The following is a 21,505-nucleotide window of genomic DNA, read 5'->3' as shown; positions in this document are numbered from 1 at the left end:
CATACACCACCTACAACAGACCATGTGAGAAGACCACGCATATCCTAGAATATAACCGTGCATCTCTATGTCCTCAAGTGGGTAATTGTCTCGCCACAACCTTACTGCTCCTGAAACTCAAAATGTTGTTCTTGAAATTGATAGAATGTAACAAAGCTGTATAATAAAGACATGGGAGTAGATGGAAGGGTGGTAAAGCCTTGCCCTTCGGTGGGCAATGGACTTAAAATTTTGACACTGAAGGATAGGAGGTACGGCCTGCACTGCCCATGGATTTGTGTGTAGCTAGGAGGCTATGTACAAGACTGAATGTGTTAAGTGACAGAAGTATAAAGAAATGCCATTTCTTCTTCAGGAATATGGCAGTCTGGCTAATCAGCCTGACCCTCTGGCTAAAAACAAATTAAAATACTGGATAAAAAGCATCAAATTGCTATAAGAAAATAAGGGATCAGGAGGCTGAAATCCAAGACAGGGAAAAGCGGTGGGAACTCTATTTACCCACTGGAATTTACTGGCCTTCAAAATTGAGCTGCAGTTTTGATGGCCTGGCAGTAGAGGGCAGAACACAAAACTTGGAATACAGTCTAAATGGGAAGTCTAGGGAAACCCTCCCATGTTATGCTGGAATCTCTGAATTACAAATATAATACCTGCATCACATCCTCAGGAGAGCTGCCTTGAGGCTGCGCAGAAGGGGGCCGGAGGTGGGGCGGTGAATGAAAACCTGTCTCTGAGAAGCAGTAACCACAGACAGCTCAACCCATCAGAGTACTTAGGGCCCATATTTGCATAAATGGGTGATCAAGAACCCCCTGGCAGGGAGTTTAGTTTGAGGTGTTTCTGGGTTCCTGGTTCTCCTAGGCACCTGGCAAAAACAAATGTTAAACTACTTTGAAGGAAGACACTGTCATCCTAGACTACGAGGACCCCGCTTCCCTGTCCATGCTTAAGCAGTACCATCAGAGATGACGAGCGTACCACAAAACCAGCGTGAACCAGAAGAGACACCATAGTGCAGAGAAAGACCAGCAAACTCCCCAGACTTTGGACTCATCAGACATTTATTATAGACAACTATCTTTATTGTGTTTAAAGAAGTCAAAGGCAAACCTAAAAATATCTCCAGGAACTAGGAAACTATAGGAGGTATTCTAGAAGATTCTTAAAGGAACCCATTAGGGATTTCAAGATTACTGCCTGGGGCTGACAGGGAGCAGGTGGGTACCCCTAGATGGGCACCCCCAGCCAGGCAGGGCCATGGCCGCTGGCTTGTGGTCGGCTGCCGCCCTCCAGGACCTGTCCCACAGCCAGGTGCCCACACCCACTTCCTGTCGGTAGGAAGGAAGGGAGCAGGAGCCATGGAGACGGACCCCCAGCCTATGGCAGGAGGCAGAGCCAGCTCCAGGGGAATCTCGCCTCACCCATGTCTCAGCACACTGCTCTGCGATGGCAGCCCCTGTCGTCACCCAATTCCCAGGGAGTTTTCATGCACACCTTTCTCCTCTGCTGCCACCTTCTCAGAGAGCAGGCACTGCTCCTGGTTCAGTGCCTGGTACCTGCAAATTAAACCAGAATAAGACAAATTAATGGGAGCAAATGAAGGAAACTAAGATATGACGTAATGCCTTGCCTGAAGTCACAAGTAGTTAGTTAGGTGACAGTTTACAGAAGCTCAGCTCTACAAATTGATGGACTGCAACAGTTTTTAACCAAAAAGTTATTCAAAAATGGCAGAACTGTTAATGTGATGTGAAGAAGAGCTGGAACAATGGCAGAAGAAATTAAAAGAGATCGAAGATGATGACCATGAGCTGATCTATGTTGGAGAGATAGCAAGATAGCAAGTTCAAACCAGAAATTGCAAATGTTTTGAACAGGGTAAACCTCAGGTCATATTTCGGGGGAATAAAGAATGACACACTTAGGTATTACTCCCACATTCAAGTCTACAAATCAGTACTGTGTGAACCCAACATCAAATCCAGTGGCTGACTCACCAGTAAATTTTCATCCTGAATCTAGATCTTTGGATAGTTCTGTTACTGTTCAGACTTTGTTTAGACCTGTGTTTCTAAAAGTACACAGCCATCTCAGGGATATATTGGATATTATTTATCATTATCAGCAAAATTTCTGGATTAACATGGTAGTCATCCAATATAATTGGATTAGGAAGTGTAATTGACATTAGACAGTGTGACCATTTTATGATAGCTCAACCAGGAACTTACTACCCAGCCTGTTCAGATAATATGCTTAAATTAGATAGTTACAGTATTGAAAATTGTGCTATCAAAACATGAATGGAAGTATAATCAGTTATGAAAATTGCACAATGGCCAAATATTTAAGATTGTTAAGCTGGGCCAAGTGTTCTTAGTTCTTAGTGTCAAAAATTGTTGAGAGGCTATTGTAGCATTTTATACTTAAGACATACCTTTATAGTTTAATTTCTTAAAAAAAAACTTAAAAAGTAATTGTTAATGGTAACAGTTAATTTAAAAAAAATTTTTTTTAACTTGATTTCATTTTTGAGAGATGCAGAGAGACAGAGCATTAGTGGGGGGGGGGGGGCAGAGAGAGAGGGAGACACAGAATCTGAAGCAGGTTCCAGGCTCTGAGCTGTCAACACAGATCGATGTGGAACTTGAACCCATGAACCATGAGATCATGACTTGAGCTGAAGTTGGATGCCAAACCAACTGAGCCACTCGGGAGCGCCAGCAACAGTTCATCTTTATCAAGCTATTAATATTTGTAAGGCTTTGTGCTACATGCTACACATAAATTAATCTCATTTAATGTCTATGAATAGGCACTATTATTATTTTTGTTTTATGGTTGAGGAAGCTGAGGCTCATAGAGGTTCAATAATTCACTGAAAGTCACACAGCTGGCAAATGGTGATCAGGGATTTCAGTACAGACTAACTCAACAGTTTATGTGTGTATGCATACATAAATACATATATGTTATGTATAAATGCATGCTTTAAAAAAAGTGGAAACATTGCCATAGGGCAACAGTTTTCAAAATCTAGTCTTCAGTCTCCTGGGGTTTTCCCAAGACTCTCCTGTAAATCTCTGTGGGAGACTGTCCTAATGATACAAAGATACTATTTGCCTTTTTCACCATGTTGATATTTGCACTGAGGATGCAAAAGCGATGGTGGCTAAACGGCTGTGCCTTCCTGTGAATCAGGACAGTGGTGCCAGCTATACTAGCAGTGTTTATATTAGTCACCACTGTGCACTCACAATAAAAAATATTCCAGTCACACTCCATTTCCTTGATGAAGTATTAAAATGTTATTGATTTGAACGCTCTACCCTTGAATATGTGTGCTTTAAAAATATTTTCTGTGATGAAATGGATCGTACGTATAAAGCTGTCTGAGGTATTGTGTTTGTCTTGAAGAAAAGCACTTGTGTGATTGGATTGTGAGCTCAACTATCACTTTTTATTTTTTAATTATTTTTTAATTTTTTTTTAATGTTTTACTTATTTCTAGAAGAGAGAGAAAGACAGCGTGAGCAGGGGAGGGTCAGAGAGAGAGGGAATCACAGACTCCGAAACAGGCTCCAGGCTCTGAGCTGGCAGTCAGCACAGAGCCCGATGCGGGGCTCGAACCCACGAACCGCGAGATCATGACCCAAGCGAAAGTCGGACGCTTAACCGACTAAGCCACCCAGGCGCCCCTCAACTATCACTTTTTAAAAACAGAGATCATTTTGACTTGGAAAAGAAAGCACCAACTAGATCTTCTGGGAGCAAAAAATAAAATAACTGGAAGTAAGAACTCTTATGATTGATTTAGCAGCAGTTTTATATACAGAGGAAGAAGGAATTAGAGGACTAGAAGATAAATCAGAAGAATTATCCAGAAGGCAGCAGGAGAGACCCTCCCCATTATCCCCTTTTGATAAAAAGAGAATGTAGAAGAGAGTTTAAAATACATGGAGGGTACAGTGAGAAGGTAAAGACCTTCTCTGCATACAGTCAGAGTTCTAGGAGTGGTAAGAGAAAATAGGTAGAAGCAATATATTAAAAAAAAAAAAAATAATGCCAGAGATCGCATATATAGATCCTATGGTCACATCAGAACGATAAAATGTTTAGTTTAACCAGAGTTACCTAACAGTTTTGAATATGTATATACCTAAAAACATGACCTTAAAATAGTTCTGTTTATCTGTGTTTATATTTATCTACATTATAAATCAGATTTAGAAGAAGAAAAGATCAAATGTACAGATTTGAGAGGTATAATGAGTACTAAGAAACACAAATAAATTTATTTTTACTTTAGATTTCCAAATGACTTCTGCCTTAAAATGGTATCATAATATTACAGCAGAAAATCAACTACATAAAGAAAATTTTAAAAGAAGTCCTAAAAAATGATAGGTTAGTATAAAGAAATGACCAGCAGACTAACTCCTGACTTCTCAGTAGCAACACTAGAATCCAGAAGATAGTAGAAAGTTTACGTGCTGGAAGAAAATAACTAGTGCCTTAGAATTTCATAATAGTGAAAATATCTTTCAAGAATGAAGTACAAGTTTAAAATATCAAGCAAAATAAACCCTTGAATTTTAGTCACCAGCACTGAAGGACTTTCTGAAGGTTGTATTTTAAGCAGAAGGAACATGAGCTTAAGATAAAAGGTCTGAGATGCACGCTGAAGAGCAAGTACTGAATCTAAATAAGTATTAACTATTTCTAACAAAAATAAAAATGAATAATAGTGATAAATTAAAAATGGGAGAAATGCATAACAAAAATATATAAATTAAGTATGGAGGGTGATGAGCCTAAACTGTCTTAAGATTCTTCTGCTGCCTGAGAGAGAGGTAAAGATGTTAACTTTAGGCTCTGATGAATCAAGTAGATATGTTTTAATTTCTCTTATAGCCATTAAAATGGTAGACTCTGAGTATAACTTACAATTAGCACATGGGAAGTACCAGTGACAAAAGTACTCAATCATCTAAAAGAAGGGCAAGAAAGAGAAAAAGAAAAGAAACTCATGACAGGCAGGACAAATAGAAAACCTAAGATAATAAATTTAAGCCCATTAATCACAGAAACTAAAAATGCTGTAATTACAAAAATAACTATCAGATTGGACTTAAAAAATCTAATGGTATGTTCTTTACAAGAGCCACATCTAAAACATAAGGATACTGATACTGAGTATAAAAAGCTGGAAAAATATATACCATGCAATATTAACTAAAAGAATGCTGACATAGCTGTAATATCAGATATTAATAGACAGGTGGGTCACTTCAATGATTAAAACTTCAGTGTACTAAGGAGATATAAAACTTTAAGATTATGTGAGCCTAGTAACATGACCTTAAAATATATGATGTAAAAATTAATAGTTGCTGAAGGAAAAATAAAAACATTCATAATTATGATAGGAAGTTAAAAAAATACTTCTCTTTGTAGACAGATAAAACAAGCCAACAGTTATCTGTATAGACATAGAAGATTTGACCAATGTGATGAACAAACCTGACATAACAGACATATGCAGAACGCTGCGGTAAAAAGTTACGGAGTACAAACTCTTTGTCGAGCGTATATGAGACATTTAAGAAATTGATCATTTACCAGAACTTAAGTCATATCTCTTTGGATTTCAAAGGACTGTAATCAAGGTGAGGAGACCTTATCCTTTCTGACCACAGTGTAATAATTAAGGTAGAAATTGGTAGCAAACGGATAACCAGAAAATCGTAGATATGTTAGGTAAATAACTTATGTGTTAAAGGTGAAATTGTAGAAGTTAAGAAACTATTTTGAATTGAACAATAACAAATCAGTACATGTAGGGTGCAGATAAAACAGTCTTTAGAGAAAAATTTATAGTTTTTCTAGCTTGTATTTTTCAAAAAGGCTGAAAATTAGTAGACATTTGTTTCATGAAGTTAGATAAAGGGGAATAATAATCTAGAACACTGTGGACAGAAGGAAGGAATCAAGATTACAGCATAAATAAAAGAAAATGATAGTAAACATATATTCACAAAGTCTAAAGTTTTATTTTGAAAAACAAAATCTTATACACTTACAAACGTCCAGCAGTACTGGTCATGAAAGAATGATAAAAGCCGCATCTAGTAATTCTAAGGAACAACAAAGAGGATAACAGTATAAATGCCTCATAAAATAAAAAGATAGGTTATTATTAAAACTGTGTGCTGAAGAATTTGAAAGTTTAGTTCGATAGAAAAAAAAATTTTTTATTTTTATTTATTTCTAGGAGAGAGAGAGAGACAGCGTGAGCAGGGGAGGGTCAGAGAGAGAGGGAGACACAGACTCTGAAACAGGCTCCAGGCCCTGAGCTGGCAGTCAGCACAGAGCCCAACGCGGGGCTCAAACCCACGAACCGCGAGATCATGACGTAAGCGAAAGTCGGATGCCCAACCGACTAAGCCACCCAGGCGCCCCGATAGAAAAGTTTTTGGAAAGTAGAACTCACCAATACTGATTCACAAGACAGCCTAAAGATTAGGGTAATTTTTAAAACATTTAATTGATAGTAAAAGAACTCTTCCTAAAAGAAAATGTCAGGCTCAGAGGACTTCACTGCAAGTTTTGTCAACCATTAAAGGAAGAAAACTTTTATATAAACTCTTCCAGAGAATATAAAAAGAGATGACAGTCCCTAGTTTGTTTGTTTTGGTTTGGTGTTTTATGTTTTTTAAAATGAGGCTCACGTAGTCTCAGTACCGAAACTCAGCACGGGAACTTGGTGGAGAAAAATTAGTCTTTTTAATAATTAATACCAGGGAAATTGAGCATCTATATTTTTTTAAAAAATGGAATTGGTCCCTCAATTGTTAGCACATACAAAAGTCAATTCTAGGTGGACTTGAGAGGTAAATGTGAAAGGCAAAACTCATAGTTCTCTTAACTCATAGTTAAGAGAAACTCATAAACCTCATAGATGCTAGAAGGGTATCTCATGAGCTTGGAATAGGAAACTTTTTTGAAGTAAAGAAATATTTCTAATAATAAAGAGCAAGTTTGATATGTTCAACTACATTAAATTTGCCATTTTTTATCATTATACAGTAAAGATACTGAAAAGACAGAGAGTGGTTAGGTATGTTTATAAGATATATAGCTGACAAAAGACTTATAATTACAATTGATTGCACTGTTCAGTATGGCTGTCAGTAGCCATGTGTGGCTATTTAAATAAAAGTGAGATTAAATTAAAATTTCCAAACAATTCTTTAGTCACATTTCAACTGCTCATTAGCCACTCGTGACTACTGGCTACCATTTTGGATAGTACTGACTTCGATTTTTAAAAAAAATATATATCCAGAATATACAAAGTACAGTGTCTCTCTATATAAAGTGTTTGTAATTTATAAAGAAATGAATATTCTTGTATAAATGAATGAGTATAAAGTAGTCAACTTGGAAGTGAAGTGGATAGTAAAAAGGCTTTAATAGAAGCCCTTCCCAGAAGGGGCTGTCTAAATGGCTAGTAGACATACAGAAAGATGTAACCTCATTAGGGAGCAGAAGAATACAAATTACAACCATTACAAGTTGCCACAATATTTTCAACTAATTACACAAATTAGCAATACCAAGTGTTGGTAAGAATGTAGATTAAGAGAAACTCCACTGCTTGTGGAGGTATGATTGGCCTGATTTGAAAAAGTAGTTGGGCATTATCTATTAGGTTTGAAATATATAGGGGATGAGTTTGAAATTCATAGGCAAGATATATATGTGTATATACATACATATATCCCCTGTGAATACTGACACGTAGGTTAAAAATCTTAGAGAATGTCATGCATGATTGTACCAGGTCTTGGACCAGAAATGACATGGCAGAATAGCTCCAAACTGGAATTGACCCAAAAGTCTGATGTACATTTCAGTGCAGATAAATAAATTGGAAGTACGATCATAGAATGGAACAGTATATAGCGATTGAGGTAAACGAATCGCAGCTGCACCCAACACCATGGCTAAATCTCACAAGTGTGATATAGAGTAAAAGGAGCACCATGGGAAATAATACATATGGTATGAATCTATTTATGTAATGTTATAAAACAAATAACTAAACCATACTACTTAGGGATGTGTCATTAGGTGAAAATTATAAAACAAAGGAAGAAAATGATTAGTATAATACTCAGTAGGGGTGGTGGTTTCTTCTGTTGGAAAGGGAAAAACTTGTAACAAGGGAAGGGCACACAGGGGTCTTTGGGAAGAGTTCTGTTATGTTATTTTTTTTGTTCTGGGTGGTAATAATAGCTATTTGCTCTTTGCTCTAGAATTATTTGGAAGAATGAGTATTTGGAAGAGTGAGTACATGAATATTTTATGAGCTTCTTATATGAATATTCCACAATAATAAAAAAAAAAAGGGAAGCTTTGAGCTGCTTATATTTCCTTGAGTATATTTGAAAAGGCGTTATAGGAGAGGGATATTTAATGAGAGTTATATGAATACACTCAGCAAATTGGGAGAGGGAAAGATGACTCTAAGATTGGAACATGGTGAAAACAGCATGGAACTCGGAAGACATACCTGTTTGAGTCCTATCCATCCTTTAGGGGAAGGTGGGAAATTGATGGGAAATAAGGCTGTTACAGGTTAGGTATATATCCTGTGAGATTTTCCTAGACTGGAAACTTTTTTGAAATTATTATTCAATTAAAAAAAGATAAAAGAGGGGCGCCTGGGTGGCTTAGTCGGTTGGGCATCCGACTTTCGCTTAGGTCATGATCTCGCGGTTCGTGGGTTCGAGCCCCGCGTCGGGCTCTGTGCTGACTGCCAGCTCAGAGCCTGGAGCCTGTTTCAGTCTATGACTCCCTCTCTCTCTGACCCTCCTCTGCTCACGCTGTCTCTCTCTCTCTCCCAGAAAAAAAAAAAAAACACATTAAAAAAAAAAAAGATAAGAGACCTTTTTGTAGATATATCATCTTCCACAAAGCACGTCTGTGCTTTTCTTTCTTGAAAGAAAACATAACCCTAGTTATGGCCCCATGAACATCTGACAGAATAAGAAAAAATTTCAGTATCTTAACATGCTATTCTTTGTCTATATCACCTAACAGGATATGGATAATTGGCAGTTTCTCCATTTGATTTACTTAATTACAGATGAATCATTTGGCCAACTTACTATTTTGACGTCGAAACAATCATATCTAACATTTATAGATTTTTTAATTTGTGTCTGGCACTTTCAACAACTGTGCTATGTTGCCTAGAAGAACTTCTTGGGGCAAAAGGAGACACCCCTCTGGACGTTCCTGCCTATTTTCATTTGGATTGAACATTGGCTTACGTAAGCCACCTCCCCAATTGTCCTGAGACTAAATACTCTTGAAGTTGGCACTGACCCACTTACTTTTGCCAGGTCACATCATAGAGTCTGGTCTTATTTCTACTGAACATTATCCTTTTTCTTTCTTTTTACTTTTATCTTTTATTTATTTATTTTTTTACTTTGAAAGAGTTAGGGCCGTGCACAAGTTAGTATTATGTGTCAATTTAATTAATGTAGTCTTGATTCTAGCATCCAAGTCTTTAATAACCTATTTTGCATTGAGTCCGACAGTACTGGGCTCTAAATTTGCCTTCACCTTATAAGCTGATTTGACGTGAGGCAAATTATTGGATTCTCTGAATTTTAACTTCCCTCCTCTATAAAACGAGGAAAATAATTCTAACAGAAGACTAGCACAGTATCTAATAAAACCTAATTCTCAGTAAGTAGTGGTAACAGTAATAAATAGTAGTAATAGTAGTGATTGTTATTATTTGCACTAGGGAATATACCAGGAAATGCAATGGGCAGTTAAGGAAGAACTACATTTGTGCTCTGCCTCTTGAATTTTCCCCACACCCAGAAAGCAGGATGATCTTGCCATGTAGTGGTCATACAATGGCAACAAAGGGTTCTCTCCCCTGTGGTTAAAGCACCAGCCTGGGAATCTGGCAGGCCTGGGTTCATATCCTTCCTCTGCCATTTATTACTGTGTGACCTTTGGCTAGTAACTTAACCTATCTCTCAAAAGCACTGAATATTAAGTACAATTATATGTATAAAAGGCATAGCATTGTGGCTGACACATATTCAATAAATCATGATCTAGTCTTATTGTTGCCTTGGGTACAGTCCTAGTAATCAAGAATATTAGGAGCTAGAAATAATGAACTGAAAAAAATCCCTTTATCTCAGTATCTGACCCTGATGAGTCCCATTTGCAGCCTGTGGATTTGATTAGCTCAGAAAGGAGAGAGTAACACAGGCAACTCTTGTGTATATTTATTGTCATTTCTTTCCCATCTCTCATCTTAACCTTCATTGAAAACAAACCTTATTGGCAAAGCCAGGGCAGTTTAAGATAGCTCTTTCTTTATTATGAAAAGGGGGGGGTTAGGAAGATGAATAAGGACCACATTATTTATTGATGTTTATTGTGGTAAAAAGCACACAACATAAAATTTATCATGTTAATTATTTTGAAGTTTGCAGTACAGTAGTATTAACTATCGCCACATAGATGAGCAACAGATCTCTAGAGCTTTCTCATCATGTGAAACTGAAACTCTGTACTCCTTGAAGGACAAACTCTCCTCGCTTCCCCCAGCCCCTGGCAACTACCATTCTAAGAGTCTGAATCATTGTCTTTTGGCAACTCGTTTATTTCACTGAGCATAACGTCCTCAAGGTGTATCCATAGTGTAGAATATAGGATGATTTCTTTAGTTTGGTAGGCCCATTTGTAATTTTTAAAGGAGCTACTGTACTGTTTTTCTTAGGGCTGCACCATTTTACATTCTCACCACCAGTGCAGAATAGTAGACATCAGTCCCAATTTCTCCACATCCTTGCCAACACTATCACTTATTATTGTTATTACTATTATCATATTAATTATTTTATAATAACCATCCTAATGGGTATAAGGTGAAAACTCATTATAGTTCTGATTTGTATTTACCCGATGATTAGTGATGTTGAATGTCTTTCATATCCTTGTAGGTCATTTGTAGATCTTCTTTGGAGCAATGTGTACTCAAGTCTTTTTTGCATTTTTAATTGAGTTATTTTTGTTGTTGTTGTTGTTGAGTTCCAGAGGTTCTTTATATATTATAGATGTATATCTGTAAATATTTTCTCCTATTCCATAGGTTGCCTTAACTGTGTTGATTGTTTCCTTTGTTGCACAGTTTTCCACTTTGATGTAGCCCCATTTGTCTATTTTTCCTTTTGTGGCCTGTGTTTTTGGTGTCATATCCAAGAAGTCGTTTCTAACTCTAATGTCATGAAATGTTTCTCCTTAATGTATTTGAAAATCAAGAAGTGTGAGGCCCCCAGCTTTGTCTTTTGTTTCTCAAGATTCTTTTGGCTCTTTCAAATCCTTTGAGACCCCATACAATTTTAGGATAGTTTTCTATTTCTGCAAAAAGAAATATGCCATTGGGATTTTGATAGAGATTGCAGTGAGTCTGTAGGTTGCTTTGTGTAGATGTCTTAACAGTGCTCTAGGTCTTTTGAACCATGAACATGGCATTCTTTCCCTTTATTTGTGTTTTCTTTAATTTCTTTCAGGAATATTTTGTAGTTCTCAGTGTACAAGTCTTTCTCTCCTTGGTTAAGTTTATTCCTAAACATTTTATAATTTTTGGTGTTATTGTAAATGGGATTATTATCTTAATTTCCTTTTCAGCTTCTTTTTGTGTGTTCATTTTTTATTCTACAACTTTGCTGAATTCACTTATTAGTTATAACAGTTTTTCTGTGGAATCTTTAGGGTTTTCTTATGTACGATCATGCCGTCTATGAACAGAGATATTTTTACTTCTTTTCAAATTTGGATGCCTTTCATTTATTTTTCTTGCCTAATTACTCTGACTAGCATTTCTACTATATTGAGTAGAAGTGACAAGAGTAGGAATCATTGCCTTGTTCCTGATCATAGAGGAAAGCCTTTCAGTTTTTTACAAGTACGATGTTAGCTGTGAGTTTGGTATTTATGTTGAGGTAGGGTTTTTTTTTTTCTATATCTAGTTTCATGAGTGTTTTTATCCTGAAAGAGTGTTGAATTTTGTCAAATTCTTTTCTGCTTTTATTGAGATGATCATTGATTTTTGTCTTTCATTCTATTAATGTGGTTTATTATAGAGACTGACTTTTGTGTTGAGCCACTTTTGCATTACAAGAATAAATCCCCCTTGGGCATGGCATATAATTCTTTTAATGTGCTTATTTGTTATGTTAGATTTTGTTAAGGATTTTTGCATCAGCGTTCATCAGAAATATTGGTCTGTAGGTTTCTTTTCTTGCAGGATGTTTGTCTGGTCTTGGTGTCAAGGTTAATGCTGGCCACATGAGTTTGGAAATATTTCCTCTTCAGTTTTTTGGAAGAGTTTGAGAAGGATTGGGGTTAATTCTTCTTTAAATGTTTGCTAGAATTCACCAGTGAAGCCATCTGGTTTTTCTTTGTTTAGAAGTTTTTGACTGTTGATTTAGTCTCCTTACTAGTTATAGGTCTGTTCATACTTTTTATTTCTTCATGATTATGTGTTGATAGGCTGTGTATTTCTAAGAATTTATCCATTTCTCTTAGATTTTCTGATTTGTGAGTGTATATTTATTCATAGTAGTCTCTAATGATAATATTTATTTCTGTGACATAAATTATAATGCCTCCTCTTATTTCTTAAAAAAATTTTTTTGATATTTATTTTTGAGAGAGAGGGAAAAAGAATGTGAATGGGGGAGGGGCAGAGAGCGAGGCAGACAGAATGCAAAGCAGGCTCCAGGCTCTGAGCTGTCAGCACAGAGCACTGCACAGGGCTTGAACTTATGAATCATGACATCATGATCTGAGCCAAAGTCACACATTTAACTGACTGAGCCACCGAGACACCCCATCTCTTCTTTTATTTCTAATGTTTGTTATTTGTGGTTTTTTTTTCATAATCTACCTAAGGATTTTCAATTTCATTTATCTTTTCAAAAAATAACTCTTAATTTAATTGCAATTTTTCTATTTTTATGTTCTCTATTTGATTTCTGCTCTAGTCTTCATTATATCCTGTTATCTGCTAACTTTGGGTTTTGTTTGCTCTGTTTTTCCTAGTTCCTTGAAGGGTAAACTTAGGCTGTTGATTTGAGATCTTTCTTCCTTTTTAATATAAGTGTTTGCCACAATAAATTTCCCTCTAAATATGGCTTTTACTATATCTCATAAGTTTTGGCATGTTTTGTTTTTGTTTTCAGTAAGGACAAAGTTAAAATAATCTGGGCCCAGGACATAATTCTTCAGTAGAACTAAATAATTTAGCCATACTTAATTATTGTTATTTTCCCGGTAAAGATTTGCTCTCATACATCTGCCATCTTTTGATCATCTATCTAATATCTATCTATCTATCTATCTATCTATCTATCTATCTATCTATCTATCTATCCATCTGTCTGTCTTATCTATCTATCTATCTATCTATCTATCTATCTATCTATCTATCTCTGGAATGGACCTTCAAGATTACCTAATACAACGTCCTTATTTTCCAGAAGGGAAATCTAGGCCCAGAGAGATAATTGCCTTGCCTGAGATCTTCTAGCCACTGACTTCCAAAGATTTAAGGGCTCCGATTCAGTGGAAGAGCCTACACTTCCTATAGACTGAAAACAGACTTAGGACTCACAAGGCTTCAGGAGACCTTTCTTGGGAAATGATAAGTAAGGAGGCTAATATTTTAATTTGTTTCTTGTCAAATATTAAAGATTTGGGATTCCCTTAGCTGATCATTTTTGTACTCTTCATTCCATAGTGGTTTTTCTCTCCTCTGTGCCCGCTTGTTTGTAACTTCTGGCTTTACTGGTGCAGTGGGGGTGGGGATGGCGAATCTTTGATTTAGAGCAGGCTCACAAAACATGGTGGGGCGACTTGGATAGTTTCTACAGAAACAGGGCCCCTTGCTGGTCTGGGGCTCTGATTTCCCTGCATGAAAGAGGCAGGAGGGAGGCTGATTAACCTGAGAAGCTCTGAGGAAAGATGCTCTGTCAACGAGAAACTTTTCTGATCCATCAGGCTTTTCCCTAGTTCTCGTCTGTTTCTCAAGAGAGTTGCAGGGAGGTGGGAGGTGGCAGAATGATGCTTCTTTGTAGGGCAATCACAAAGAGCAAGGGATGGAGGAATTTCAGCGTTGGCAATATTTTAAATAAGCCACATCCTCCTCATCATAATCATTATCACAAAGAGCATCTGTCGTGAGGGTATTTTTCTAGGTGCTTTGCATGCATTATCTCATTTAATTTTCACAAGAGTTCTGCAAGGTAGGTCTTATCTCCACTTTACAGATGAGAAAACTGTGGCTCAGAAAGGTTAAACAGTTTATCCAAGGTCACTCAGCTAGCGTATGTCAAAGCCAGGATGGCTCTGTCTACAGTCGTTGCTACAGGGTGAAATTTGTAAATGTGTCATCTGCCTTGCCCATAAAGTGATCATAGTCTTCATATATGGAGTCCTGAAGGCCCTCTCATACACATCTTATATTCTGGACTTTTCTTTTCCAAGGACTTCACTTGTCCACAGAGCCATGAGATCACCATGTGAGTCTAATTTAAAAAATGGAGTGGACTTTTAAAATCGGACTTAGGGAAATGATTGCATGTAGTTATAGTTTACCTTCATTTCGGAGATGAATTTCAAAGTTTACAAGCACCATTATGGCCTCAGTGATAGTTTTCTTAAATCATTCATATTCTCATACCTTTATTGGACTCTTTGCATGCCCTTACTGGCCAGTGGCGATGCTGCAGACCTTCCGAAGGACTAACCTCATTGCTTTGCTATTGTCATTGGACACCCTATCTACTTCTTGATTCTTTTCCAAATGCCTGCCTTGATCTTTAATTACCGTCCTCCACGGACTTGTCAGAGCCAAGTTCATCCTGCACCTTACCTCCGTCAGCCCTGCGCTCCTGTCCCGTCTCCTCACTATTACTCATGTTCCTTGGCCCCACCCTGCTCCTCTCAGCTCCTAGTTTACTGCCAGTTAAAGGAGCCTCTGCAGTGGTAGAGCCCTCTGCTACACTCCATCTCTCCTCTGAAATCACACTCTAATCCTGTTTGCCTACATCATTTTCTACTTTATCATCAACATTAAGCTTCTGTATGTAGAAGATATTAGCATATGGAATTTGCCTAAGTAACACAGATGAAACATACACCATGCATATTATAACAGAGACACATACATTTGGTAAAAACCCACTGGGTATAAAAGGGAGTTAAGGTGTTCTGCCCAAGTGCCTGAAGTCTTGATTTAGTCAGTATCGGCTACATAGAATATTATCCTGATGAATAGGCACAAGGATCTTAAGCTAAGACACCTCCTTAGATCCCCAAATTAGAGGAACTGATGTAGCCTGAAAAACATCTGAAGAGCTACATTTAAAAACTTTTTCTGAAGCCCTCAGATAATAAGCTTAATAAGTCACCTTGAAATATTTCGCATGTGCTAACCACAGCCACCAAGAATCACAAAGCAGCCTAGTGTTGTACAAGAGCTGTAAAATATTTATAGTCTGCCGAGTTCAGTTTACATTATTAATTCACTTTACTGTCATTTCTCAGGAGCTTCTGAAATTCTTGGCCTTTGAAATTTTGGAAAAGAGCCGTTTTGATCGTAGCACACCAACAAAACAAATACTGCTGTAGCCTCTACTTTCAGTTTCTTCTGCTAATTGAGCGATTAGCGACCACCCAGGACAGTTATTCACAGATCAAAGAGCTCAGCCACCCACTTTTCAACAGCTTTTGAAGTCCTTCCCTTAATACAAAATGGTTCAAGTGAAGGTGTTCATTTCCTGGGTAGGGTAAGAGCCGGGAGTTACTGCAACTTTATTTCAACTTTCCAGTGTCTTACCATCCTAGTAGAGAGATATAAACTTGGCAATGTAAATTAGTTGGGAGAAACTGGTGGGCTAGCCACACTGGCTTTGCGGCTAGCTGGCCACAAGACCCTGAAGCAGTTTCTTAGCCTCCTAATGTATTCAGTCCTCTGTTTTTTCCTCTAGCAAGAGAGAGGGTTGAACTAAACCAAACTGTACAACCCTCAGTTGCTGTTATAATCTTTATGATGTGTCTACCTGATGCACACACATTCACAGTATTTACACAGCGTACATGTGCCTTTATATGCACACAAAAGAGGGGCAGCACTTTAAATAAACTTGATAACTCAGAATTAGATCATGACTCTCACTTTATAGAAATGATTCTTTCCAGAATGATTCATTATGTGATTCCTTTAAGTCAGAAGTAGGAAGTGTCTGACCCTAGACAGATTTATGCACTTAACTTATTTTTATTCAGCTAACAGGGTAAGTATTTCATATACTTGTAATTGCTAAATCACAACATGGCTTTAAACAGTTTAGTGGCAGTACCTAAAAGGGCACAGGGAGAGGCTGATACTCCATTAATTTCTCGTCTTATTTTGGTTTTGTTCTTCTTCCCTTTATCTTTTCCTATTAAGTGATTGGCACAGATATTTGAAATATATGCATTATATAACTTTAACGACTTTTTTTTTCTGATTGAAAGTAACACATGCTCATTGTGTAGTATTTGGAAAAAAGGAAAAAATTGGCTAAAAGAAGAAAAAAGTCACTCAGATTCTTACAAAAGTAATTATTGTTCACTTTTGTTGTATTTTCTACCAGCATTTTTCTATTCCTTTTATGTAGATTGCATCATACCCCTTTCTGTGGTGCTTTTTAATTTAACACCACAGCATAAGGGGTTTCTATGTTATTAAAAATTCTTGGTAAACATAACATAATTTTTTCGGTGATTTAGCATTCTGTCATATAGCTATAGCATAATTTACTTAGCCACCTTCTTACTGTCGGCCATTTAATTACTTCCAATTTTTCACTATTATAAATGAAGCTGCAGTGAACGTTTTGGTGTATAAAGCTTTTCTGTCTGTTTTTTACATTATTTCCTTAGGATAGATTCCCAGAAATTGAATTTACAGGGTCAAAGGTAGGGACATTTTTAAGGCTCTTGATCTATGGAGCCAAATGGCTTTTCCAAAATGGTTTTTATCAATTTATACTCCCTGTACTAATATGTGAGAGTGCTTTTTTCTACCGCATCCTTGTCTACTCCCTTCTAAAAAAACTAAATAAATAGGCTTTACGATTTGATAGGTAAAAATTATACGCTATCGCTAATTTTTATTTCTGTAATTACCAGCGATATTGAGCAATTTTCTATGTTTGTTAAACATTCGTAATTTCTCTCTTGCAAATCTTCTGCTTATATCTGCAGTATATTTTCAATTGCTTGTTTTATATATATGAATAGAATTTTGTGTCATCAGTATATAAATCACATGAACACAAATCTCCCTCTTCCTTTAAACATGTGGTGTTAAGTTGCTTTTTGGGTTTTCCTTGGTTGATTTTCTTATATTGGCCATTAGTTTCTCAAAACTGTAGTTTTCTATAGCAAGCTGTCATGGTGTGCTTCTGAGTAGATGGCTTTCAAATATCTGAGTTTTACGTATAGCTTTTCAGGCACACGTCTATTAAAGTGAAATATGCTCCTGCATATCTTTTCGTAGATTTCCAGGTAGCTGATGTGGTTTGTAACCTTCTTAAGCATTTGCAGTTTGGCATTCATTAATAATGATTAAACAAAGAATTTAATAGATATTCTTTCTCTACTGTTTTGGTGTGTTTCTTTTATATCTGTGGATTATCAAAATCAAAACTAAATTCTTTTCATTCCTTTTATTTGACATCACAGCTTAAGGATTTTTCTATGTTATTAAAAACTCCTTGAGAAAAAGAATTTGTAATGGTTCCCACTACCCATCCCTCACTCCTAGCATCCGTTTTCCACATTATTCTTCACCAGTGCAGGAAAAACAGGAACCCACACTTCAGTATGCGGCCATATGATTAGAAAGCAGTGCGTGTACAGGGCCCATGAGTATTTTATTGATAACAGTGGTGAAATAGTGCATTCGCTATTTTAAAATATGGCTTCTCAGATGTAATTCAAAAGTTGTTCGAAACAACTTAATCAAATTTATTTGTACAAAAGCACTTTGCTATGCGCCAAGTGCTAGTCACTGATCAATGTTGATCAGGTCATTTGAATACTGAACAAACCCAGAACCACTCGAATGATTCTCAAGGCATGGGGGATGGTTTTGGTCAGGTCACAACTCAGCTCTGACTGTAGGTTCTCATCCCTGATGACCGTGGCTCTGTGCTTTGAATACACTGGTTCCATAAAAGCGGATGTACTTTCAGGATGTTCGATGCATCAGTTTGGAGTGAGCTTGAGGATTCACTTCTAAACCTTCAGTAACATTATATCTTCCTGGGGAGCTAGTATGATTCAGGTGGGCCCTTGAGACTCTGGTTGGAAGCTCTGATGCTCAGCCAAATTCTCACGTTCCCCTAGGTTTTTGAGAGTGTCTTGTATTTACATGCACAATTGTTTTTAAACAAGGTGATGGTCTTTGCCTTGCCTCTGTCACTTCTGCAGAATCAAAAGGAATAAGAAAGCTGTGGAAGAGTAGGGAGAGTGGGAGCAGAGTAGAGAGTATGTTTTATTTTGGCCTGTGTACTTTTTTGGCTTATGGTGCCTGGGAATCTTGGGGCCTCACAGGCCGCCGGGTCACGTAGTGGATCTCATTTATTCCATTTCCAACATAGAAGGGATAAATCTAGCCTGTGTGACATTTCATTATGAGAATTTGAAATAGTTTTAAAAATAATATTCTTTATAAAGGGACTAGGACTAGAGAACCGTGAGGACATTTTATTGAATTTGACATATAAGCATAAAATACAAATTAGAACTGGGCCATTGGGAGATGGAGCTTCTGATTTCTTTCTTCCGCTATGTTATTATAGCCCTGAATGAAAACTTCTTCCTGAGAGTTAATTTAAGGCTCTCATTTTGGTTCTTTGGGACAGTTGTGTTTAGCCTAGGAAATTTTAATTCAGGTCCTTTCAATGATTATTTATATGTGAATCACTAGGATGGTTTCTTTGGGTTGGAATCTGGTCTCTCTGATGTTTCAACGTTAAGATCTTGGGATGGGGCGCCCGGGTGGCTCAGTCGGTTGGGCGGCCGACTTCGGCTCAGGTCATGACCTCACAGTCCGTGGGTTCAAGCCCCATGTCGGGCTCTGTGCTGACAGCTAGCTCAGAATCTGGAGCCTGCTTCAGATTCTGTGATTCCTTCTCTCTCTGCCCCTCCCCCACTCAAGCTCTCTCTCTGTCTCAAAAGTAAAATAAACATAAAAAAAATTTTTTAAAAAAAGATCTTGGGCAGATATGGTTGTCATGAGGAATGATGTACCCATGTTGAGTGCTGAGCATGGTGCCTGGTGAAAATAAGTGTAAGTGAATATGAGTGACTGACATAATTTTCATTAGATTGTACACTTCTAAAGGGCAAGAGTTGTTTTACCTTTATAATTTTGACAACTTAGAAGAGTGCCTTGTAGATTATAGGCAAATAACTGTTAAAATTGATTTGTTTCTTCAGGACCTTTGCTTGGGTTTGAGCACATCTTCCCGTCCTCGCTCTGGTGGTGGTTATGGTGATGATGGTGGTGGTGGTTCTGGCCACCTGTGTAAGATACATGTAATTGACTCTTCTGAGGCTAAATAGGGGGTTCAACTTTGCAAGTGCCAGTCTGACACCTTTTACCAGCACCATTGTAAATTTCACTTTAAAAAGCTTTGTAAACTGCGTTTTTTTAAAGAAAGGTTGTGTGGCTGCATCCCTACAGTAGGTGAGAACATTTATATTTAGAATTACTAAGGAGACTGTCAGATTTCATGAAGTTAAGAATAAAATTCCAATTTAGCCGTGAAGTAGTGTGACCCTCATTGCATTTGTAGCACACCTATCGAAAGGCACTAAATAATGTCTTGGAATGACCATTACAGGTTTAAATGTAATTCAGTGGAGCCTGTAATTTTCTCAGGGCTTTGAAGCCTAGTGAAGTTACAAGCTGGTCAGGACCTGGAAGGGAGGAGGGGGAAAGCATTGATGCAGGGGGATGCGAGGAAGATGCTCTTCCTTCTTGAATAGGAATCACAGTCCCGTTAAAAGAAAAATGCCAGAGTCTTGGCAGAAAACATAGATTTGCATATTCTTCACTTGCGTTTGCATATTGAGTTCAAGAGGCTGTATCTTCAAGTCTGTAAAATAAATAGTGTAATCTGCTGCAATTGTGTTCCAATCCAGTGTCCTGGGCATTGCACAAATGAAATCCATAACACATTTAAAAATCACATTCCAGAAGATGAAGGATGGCAATCAACTAAAGGTGGCCGCACATCAGTAGTACTGACAGGGAGCAGAGACAGTGGCGCGTAGCTAGAGGACAAGATTGAAGCAGTCCCTGCCCTCCGGTGTCCTCGCCTGCAGAGGTGAGGATCTGCACCTGCACTTGGATGGATCCTGCACCCACTGGAGTTTGCAGCTTCAGAGACCGTGGTGCCCAGGGTACCGCTTCTCTCCCAAAGTGGAAAGTCTGCATGGTGCCCAGAGAGGCACTGTCGTCTTTGTTTTTTAATTTTTTAAGTGTTTATTCATTTTTTTTTTGAGAGAGAGCGCGAGCATGAGGGAGGGAGGGGCAGAGGGAGGGAGACACAGAATCTGAAGTAGGCTCCAGGCTCTGAGCTGTCAGCCCAGAGCCCAACACGGGACTCGAACTCAAGAGCCATGAGATCATGACCTAGTCAAAGTTGGGCGCCTAACTGACTGAGCCATCCAGGCTCCCCCACTGTCTTCTTTTAAATTGTCACCGGGCTGGGCAGAAGTCACACCGGGTACAGGGCATTGGTGAGCAAGGCTCTGGACCTGTCAGCCCCCATACCTCAGTTTCACTGGCTCTTCCAATTTGGTCTTAGAAACCTATACTTAAGCCGGTTTAGGAGACAGCAATGACAAAAAGTGTTATGGGAGAAGCATAATCCCAGAATATTGAACAGCCTTCCTACAGCACCTTCTCTTCTCAATAAATGTATACAGCAAGTAAAAATAGTGTTTACTACTTTATGATAGGCCCCTAGCTTCTTTTTCCATCTGGGTTGCTGCCTCTAAGCTTCACCTAAATAAGCTTCTCCTTCTAGCACTGCCATTGTGCCCCTGGAGTGGTGGTGGTACCAGCCCACCAGTCAACAGCACACAGTCATACTTCAAGGCCCAGTGAGGCCCTGCAATTTACAAGTCCCCACTGCGGCTCAGAAGCTATAGGAGATTCTGAGATCTCGCAGGAGATTCTGAGTCCAGCAGTCCTGAAGTAGTTCCCTTTCTAGAGGTGATAGGTAGGTGAGCAAACTTCACAGGGTCTTAAAAACCAGAGCGATCTGAGAAAACGGACAGATGGAGCAAGAGGAGATTCCTGGAGGGGAGTAGTGGTCCCCGGATAATAAGG

General features: G+C 38.0%; 1 pseudogene; it reads left to right on the top strand.

Annotated features, from left to right (window-relative positions):
- The first annotated feature begins 1,691 nt into the window (after positions 1 to 1,691).
- Positions 1,692 to 2,145, top strand: LOC120236898 (annotated as a pseudogene).
- The last annotated feature ends 19,360 nt before the right edge of the window (positions 2,146 to 21,505 follow it).

The sequence above is a fragment of the Hyaena hyaena genome, unplaced genomic scaffold, assembly GCF_003009895.1.
Source record: "Hyaena hyaena isolate Hyena2069 unplaced genomic scaffold, ASM300989v1 scaffold_164, whole genome shotgun sequence".
NCBI classification, from domain to species: Eukaryota; Metazoa; Chordata; class Mammalia; order Carnivora; family Hyaenidae; genus Hyaena; species Hyaena hyaena.
The sequence above is the reverse complement of the archived record's forward strand: the minus strand, read 5'-3'. Positions and strand labels throughout refer to the sequence as shown.